The 8,118-nt window shown below is 51.0% G+C and overlaps 1 pseudogene; it reads right to left on the reverse strand.

Moving 5' to 3' along the window:
* Positions 1 to 1,495: 1,495 nt before the first annotated feature.
* LOC115327714 lies at positions 1,496 to 2,170 on the reverse strand (annotated as a pseudogene).
* Between the last annotated feature and the right edge of the window lie 5,948 nt (positions 2,171 to 8,118).

Genomic DNA, 8,118 nt, shown 5'->3' on the forward strand with positions numbered 1-8,118 from the left:
GTTAATTACTAATGGTCTACAGAACAGTAGATTCTGTCTAACCTCGCGTGAAAGGAGTTCTGAAAATGTGTAAAATGCAGGTGGTTTTCTTCCAGCTGGAAAGGGGCAACATCAAAAAAAGTGAAAGCCGTTTACAACTTCCTGTAACGCCGAATTGGAGCGCAGCTCTTGAGGAGGAGGAGGAAAGGGTACTGAGGGGAGGGTATACCCCTCCTCCTCCCTCGTGATCATGCCTGCTAGTCCTCCTCCCCTCCTCCTACTCCACCCCCTCCCTCTCCTTCACCGCCTCCTCATCCTTCAAGCTCTTCTCGCCTCCGCCTCCCCCTCCTCCTCCCCCTCCCCCTCCCCCCTCCTCCTCCTCCCCCTCTCCTCCTCCTCGCCCCCAAGGTCATGTGACCCCCGTCCCCCGAGGTCACGTGACCCCCCCGGACCATACTAGACAATAAGGGAAGGAGGAGGAGAAGGAGGCAGAGGAGGAGGAGAAGGAGGGAGAGGAGGAGGAGGGGGAGGGGCGCGGTTGCGCCGACGCCGCACAGGCTGGAAACGGGTCATGTGACCCCCTCCCCCCGAGGTCACGTGACCCCCTCGGACCATACTAGATAATGAGGGGAAGAGGGGAGGAGGAGGGGGAGGAGGAGGAGGAGGAGGGGGAGGGTCGCGGTTACGCCGACGCCGACGCCGCACAGGCTGGAAACGGGTCATGTGAACCCCCCCCCCCCCCGAGGTCACGTGACCCCTTCGGACCATACTAGATAATGAGGGAGGAGGAGGGGGAGGAGGAGGAGGGGAGGAGGAGGGGGAGGGGCGCGGTTACGCCGACGCCGACGCCAACGGCGACGCCGACGGCGACGCCGACGCCGCTCAGGCAGGAAACGGGCCCCTAAGAGCTGCGCTCTAAAAGATTTCCTTCGTCAACTATGTCCAGCAGTAGACATGCGCTCTGGTCGATTCGCGGTTTAAATGGAGTTCTATCTGCTTCGTTGCAAACACAATTAAAATCTCCTAAAAGAACTAACATTCTATCTGATATTAAATATGGGCGCAGGTTATTAAAAAATACAATTCTGCTATTAACCTCATTCGGAGCGTAAATACATAAAATTCTCCACCTTATGTCAGAGACTTGAAAGTCGCACATAATGAAGCGGCCACAGAGGTCTGTGGTGACCATTAATTCAGACAGTTGGAAAGACTTCTTAATAAACAGTAAACAGCCCCCAGAGTAACCAACAGCGTGACTGACACATACTTCATAGTCACGCAGAAAATGCTGAAGGGCACGCTCTACCTGTTCATCTGTTGAGAGCTTTGTTTCCTGTACGGCCAGAAAGTCAACCTGCTTATCTTCAAGTAAACGTTTCAGTTGATATTGTTTTTTTCTAGAATTAAAGCCTCTAACATTTAGTGTTGCAAAACGAGGGCCATCAACTAGAAGGGAAGGAGGAGAGAAAGGGGGAGGGGGAGATGGAGGAGGAGGGGAGGGAGAGGAGAGAAGCTATGAATTTGGGTTTAAACACTAGCAGCTTGGGTGCAAGGTAGGTTTCCGCTTACTCGCGGTGGTGGTGTCAGGTGGTGCATCTTGTTTTCGTTTGGTGTCGTTAGTGTCCTTGGAACTGTTTTTGGTCACGTCCATTGAGTCCGGTAGGTCGTCATTGCCTTCTGACGTCGTCAGCTTCTCAGCAAGATCTGCAGGCTGCTGAGTTAACTCCTGTTGTAGCGGGGTATTTTTGTCCTTGCTTTCCTGCAAGTCTTTTGCTTCATTTTCTGTCTTCAAGCTGGCTTGTGGTGTTTCCGAGACTTCCTTGACAGCTGGATCTTCGTTCTTATCGGAAATAGGAGGTCCGGCCTCTGCAGACCCGGCTTGAGTTGGGAGAACCTCACCAGTAACGTCTACGACCTCGGAGATATCCATGAACTCTTGGTTGGCATCTGGTTCTGTGCCAGAGCCCCGTAGCACGGCTGCATAGCTGGAGTAGCACTCGTCACTTTCGTGTCCGAATCTGTTGCAACGCGCACACTTTAGGGTGCGACACTGCCTGCGTATGTGACCAACTTTCTTGCATCTCAGGCACAAAGGTGGTCGCCCGGACATGACCAGAAGGGACTGTATGCCGGCAACCCTGAGCAGATGGGGAATATCTTCCGATGTCGTCATGTCATGAAGAGTCAGACAGACCTCTCTGTTCAGCGTTTCTATGTTTTCCATACCTGGCACGCGCCACTTTTCTCTCGAGACGCTATGCACGGTTCCAAATGGCGATAATGCTTCGGCAATTTTCTTATCTTCTAAGTACGACGGAAGCCAGAGGAGCTTGAGCTTAACGTCTTTTGAGTTCGGGTCGATGACCATGCACTTTTTGCCCTTCACCGTCAGTTCTTTTGGCGCTTTGAGCTTCTCAGCGGCTTCAGAACTCACTAGCGTAACCATCCAAACGTGGATCATTTGGAACTGTCCAAGGGACAACACTTCTCGGAGTTCGATGGCGTCTTTGAGTCCGTCGCGAAAATTAATTGCACGGTAGGGCCTGCCCGACATGTCGGCATGAAGAAAAACAAAATTGATGCACAAGCTTCCGGGAGGAAACCGTGGAAGTAGGATTCGATACTCATCTGGGCTAGCCGCCTGAGCTTGGCTTTTTCCTGGGGCCGCGGGTGCGGCTGCAGCGTTGACCGGTTGCATCGTTTGAAAGTCGTTGTTTGCATATGAACCAGAAGGAGAAGGGTTTCCTCGGCCTGGGGCCGATTGTTGATTTGCAGCGGAGAACATGAAAACGCGTCCGTTCGAAACGGCGTGTTCTTCTTTCTCCACCATAGCAGAACGCGCGAGGCGTCGGCGCCGGCGGAGGTAGATAAATATGCTGCTACAGCTTTTATCTCGTGTGGCTTTTTCTTTATTTTGGCTCTTATTTACCCTCCCTGGCCGTAACTTTACCTGCCGCTCCTACAGTATAACGGGGCGGTCAATTGGACTCCAGTTGAAAGTCCCTGCAATCAGTTCCTGCGAGCGACATTAGGCTTTTGTGCTTGAAGCGATGGGGATCTCTCCACCATTAGGCAGGGACGCTAGGTACTTCCTTGTCCCCATGGAGCTGGTCACGTGACGTAAAAATTCCTCTTGGCCGCGGCCGCAGCCGCAGCCGCAAGATGAGCAAACCGGCCCAGGGGTCACCACAGAAGGGGCAGGCTCCCGGAGTGTACCGGTCGGGGTACCACTGGTGCAACTTGGCAGGGGTCACAAGAGTGCCCGTCTGGAGCCTTGTCCAAGTCCATTCTTCTTCCTTCTCAAGCCCCTCGCACGGGCTCGGGAATACGCGCCTGTCGAGTTTCTTCATTTTGAGTGCCTCGTTAAACAAGAGGTTCGTGTCCACTTGACCACCCGACTGGGACGAGTCCCGGAGAATACAGCCTCGGGCCGCAGCATTTGCTGCCACATTCCCAGTGTTCCCCGTGTGGCCAGGGGACCAGATCAGATGCACCCCCTGCAATTCCGTCTTACTAAGTATTCTATCAACGACTGCGCACACCATTCCGCGAGCGAAATTTCCACATGCTTTCTGGGAGTCAGAGATGACAGTCGCCCTGGGGTTGCAAACGACCGTCAACGCAATCGCCGCTTCCTCAGATTGCCCAGCCGACTCTACTCTGACCGAAGCTAATCTTAACACCCGACCCTGGGCGTTAGCCACTGCGATTGTGGCGACTCCGTTTACTGGGCCGCCACAGTCAACATATAGCGTTCCCTCTTTGTGATCCCATGTCTTAGACAGGGCCTCAGATCTGGCCTTTCTTCTGCCGTCGTCCTTTCCTGGTTGCATATTCCTCGGGATACGACTCACCACTATTTTCTTCCGTATTTCTGCTGACAGCTCATGGTCGGGGACAGTACCCGTATACGTTCCTCCCGGAACCGCCATCCCGAGATTGTCCATGAGCCACGCCCCGTTCTTCGTGGACGCCAGCCTCTTTCGCTGAGCCACGAGATGTGCTTCGTGAAGCTCATCTATCGTGTTGTGGACCCCTAACTTTAGTAATTTGTCGGTCGCTGTCCTCTCGGGAAGCCTAAGCGCACTTTTGTATGCTCTTCTTATCAAAACATCAATTTTTTGCCGTTCCACTTTACTCAAGACCAAGTACGGTGTGGCGTAAGTGACTCTGGAGATAAAGCGCCAGTCAAGGCACTCAATGCATACTCAATTTCATACCTCATGTGCATCGCTGTCAATGCTGCTGGTGCGAGCGCGTGGCTTTCGCGCCAGCAGTTTTGACAGCGTTGTACCTGTTCGGTACAGTGTACTGTTCAGTAAGCTAGGTTACGCCAGAGCCGTGTATTGGGAGAGTTTGGCCAATAGGCGGAGCAAAGGCCGCCGCCAGCGCCGAATACTCCCCCCACGCATAGACCGTAAACTAAATTTGTGACACAGCGTCGACCAATCAGGAGACCGCGACGTCACAATATTGCAAACGACATTTAAGGCGTGAAATAGAAGCGTTTAATCTCGGCCTCTCTACTCCATCTCACAAATGTCTGCAGTGAAGACAAAGGCACAGGCGCGTGAGCCTAGCTCAGCAAAACGCTTTTGTTTGCACGAGAACTCGTGCATAGAAGGCACTTTCCAAAGCCACGCGCGCGTGCCCATGCTCTGGGCCGGCTTGCTAGAACAGCGTCTTGAGACTGGTTGAAAGAAAACAGTGCAAAGGGTGGGGCGCGCGAGCGTCTTGAGGCGCGGAGTCCCGCTCGGCTCGTGCGCTGGCTTTGGCAGTGCTTTCTTTCCCCGTCTCAGCTGAGAAGCTGTTTCTAGCAAGTCGGCCCTGGTTTGTGCCGCACGTTCGTTTATTCTACATGGGGCGCTATGGAGTTGCCACTGGCATCTCCTCTGCCCACGTTTCCCCCTCTCTCGTGCCGTGCCGTCCTCTTTTTGCATTTTTTTTTTCTCTTTTTGCATTTTTTTTTTTTGGTACGGAAGTGCGGACTGGGCTTGAACGCTTTTTGGACCGTCATCTGGGCCATTCAGGGGTTGGCATCATGGATGTCAATTTCCACAAACCGTTGACAGTATCTACCGGATTTCGTCATGCCGGGCATTTTATTTCTTTTTTTTTAGTTAACTCCGAAAATACGCAAGTGTGCAGTGAAGTTGTGCTCTGATAAAGTGTGTGCTGGCATGCGATTTTTCTTTGGGTGATTCACCAGTGGCAACGAAAGCCAGATCTGTACTGACAGTCACGTGACAAGACTTTGCGCCCCGATCTACCGAAAGCGCTAAGGCGCTGGAAGTTGGTGTTATGGATGAACTGTGATGTTGATGAGAATCTTTTGGTTGTGCGCAGGTGAGCATAGGTTACAAAATACGAAGAGAAATTGACGAACCTTAAAACAATCTCGGGTGGTCGCGGAGCAGTATGGATGCTCCTAGGAAAGGATGCAGGCCTGAAATCACCCAGAGAAGGGATAGTCTAGCGGCGCCCCTGAGGCGCGTCCCAGGGCCCAGGACCCATGGAAGACGACAACGCGCGTGCAAAATGCAAGAATGGTACAATTCGATCCGTTCTAGGCGTAATGGGCTTCGCAAATTAAACCCGTAACAATATGTTAAACAAACCAAAATTATAACAAGCACATCTAAAAGGAATGATATTCCCAACATGCTTTCATATTATTTTTTTTCTTCCGCGTACATTGAGTTTTGAAAAGAGCCCTCTTTAGCGTCATCGATGTGCAATTAATAGCATTTTGAAATACGCAAATTAATGTATAAATAATTAAACTTCTCAACCTCTCAAAAATTAAGTTTTGTTTGCGGCTCTTGAGCACTGTCACCTTGACCACAGTGATTCTGCGGCTGGAAATCGAGCTGGAAAATCTAAAAACGTCGAACAAAACGTGAGTGGTCGACGTTGCCAGCACGTCTTGTATGACGTTTACGACATTTAGGTGTGACCGCGACGTCGCTGAAACGTCACTGACGGGGCAATAATGTAACGTCAACCTGAACTTTATTTTAACTTTGAAGACGCGTGAGTGTTCGACGTTACTAAAACGTCTTGTCTTGACGTCGTGGCGACGATGACGACGTTAAAGTTGAAACGTGACGTCGCCAGCACGTCCTGGACAGGACGATAATGGGACGTCATTTATGAACTTCAGTTCAACGTCAAAGAAACGTGAGAGTTGGACGTTGTTAGAACGTCGTGCATCGACGTCGTGGGAACGTTGACGACGTTTGAGTTGAAATACAACGTCGTCACAACGTCACTGATTGGACTCTAATGGAACGTTATATAAGGACGTCACCTCAACATCGAAAAAACGTGATCGAAGTCATGCGGGACGTCACGGACGTCCGGGACTTTTTCTCGACGTTTCCACGACGTTTTGTGCTGCCTGGGGTGTTATGTCACCAAAAACTAATCATTTCTTCCTAGGAAAAGCTTGAGTATGTTGATTTTTCTTTAAGAAAAAATTAACCTGAAAAAGAAACACAACTCACCCCCCCCCCCCTCCGAAAAAAGAAAAAAATATCTGTCCATGATGCAGAGCACTTGAGTATGTACCAAAACACTGAGGGAGAGGAGGACACGGGAGAGTGTGGGGACGTCAAAACACAGAGCCCTGGTTGGAAGGAAAAGCAGGAACTCCCCTCTTGCTCATTGTGCTTAGACCCTTATTTTTGTACCTGCACATCACCAATCTTCCCCTAGAAATTTAGCCCTTGATGCTCTTCGCTCACCATTCGGACAAACGTTGTCAATCCCCCCCCCCCCCCCCCCCCTCTCTGACCTGTGGCTTCCGCAGTACTACGCACAACTATCCTCTGTGCACCCCTAAGCTGACAGTGCTGTGGAAACTATGTGCTCTTTCGGCCAGCAGCACTTGAATCTTTTGCCACATGATCACGCTCCCTCGCATATAGCCACATTCGCAGAATGGGGTCAGGTGATGGACAGGGGGCGGGCGAGGTCTGTCAACTAACGTCCCAACCTTCCACCCCCGCACGGATGGCGACAGAGATCTCGCGGTAGCTGACGTTTGTTCTGAACCTTTATTTATCCACTAAAGTATTTCAACGTCTGTGCGGCAACAAAATGACTAAAAACTTGCAAATAAAGCACAGACAGGTTGTTGATTGCTTGCTTCACAGAATAAACAACCCAGCTCGCGTCCGATTTTGTTGCCCGTGGGACGTGCTCCCTTTTTTTTTCGGTTCTCCCGTTTCTTATGGCGGAAAAACCCCAGTTGTCTTTTCTCGTTCCTCTCGTGAGTGATGCATGACAGGAGTGCATTGTGGTGCACACTTGATTCACAAGGTGCAGCGAGTGCATGGACGCGTGGAGTGGCAACGCCGAAATGTACTATGCATGGGCACGAGTGCTCAATCATGAGTACATGTAGTCGTACACTGGGCACGAGCATGTGGCTTCGTCTTGCATCTTGTTCGTGTACAGAAGTTGCTTTGACAGCATTGCAGAAATTACACTAGCCCTGACAATGAAGTACAAAGAGGTTTGTGCCGAGTCTAGACACTGCTGCAAGACCGCCGAGTCAGAAACCGAGCCGCCACTAAATGTGTTCCGTTTCAAAATGGCCTCATTGGCTAGACTGAACCGCCACCAAATGTGTTCTGTTGTAGAGTACCAAAGTGCATTATCAGACATGAGTGTCCAAAATATATACTTACAATGGCTAGCGACGCCTCATAAAAGTCATGCAATGACCCTCTGCTTCGCCAGTTAAGCCACACGCAGTGCCGTACAGGGTACAGTACGGCATCCATGAGCCGGCCGGTGCAGTGACCCAGGGTCCCGCCCATAGTGTTCCGCTGCTGCCTAGGACAAGGTGAAGGCCAGCTTATTGATGTCCTGGTCCTCGGGACCTGTGGTGTGTAACCATTGTGTTTAGGTTTAATAGTCACCGACCAATATTTCGGACTCGATGGGGATCACGCAAAGCTCAGATTAATCGAGCAGTCCGAAAAAATGAATTTATCGTAGAATACCGCACATCCGCCCTTTGCACATTAAGCGCCCATATCCAAATTTCTAAGATATGAAAAAGTATGCAGAGTACATTTATTTGTAAAATTGATGACCGGACAAGTGCTTATCTCCCATTTTTTCGCG

The sequence above is a fragment of the Ixodes scapularis genome, unplaced genomic scaffold (assembly GCF_016920785.2).
Source record: "Ixodes scapularis isolate PalLabHiFi unplaced genomic scaffold, ASM1692078v2 PGA_scaffold5__190_contigs__length_132052651, whole genome shotgun sequence".
Taxonomy (NCBI): domain Eukaryota; kingdom Metazoa; phylum Arthropoda; class Arachnida; order Ixodida; family Ixodidae; genus Ixodes; species Ixodes scapularis.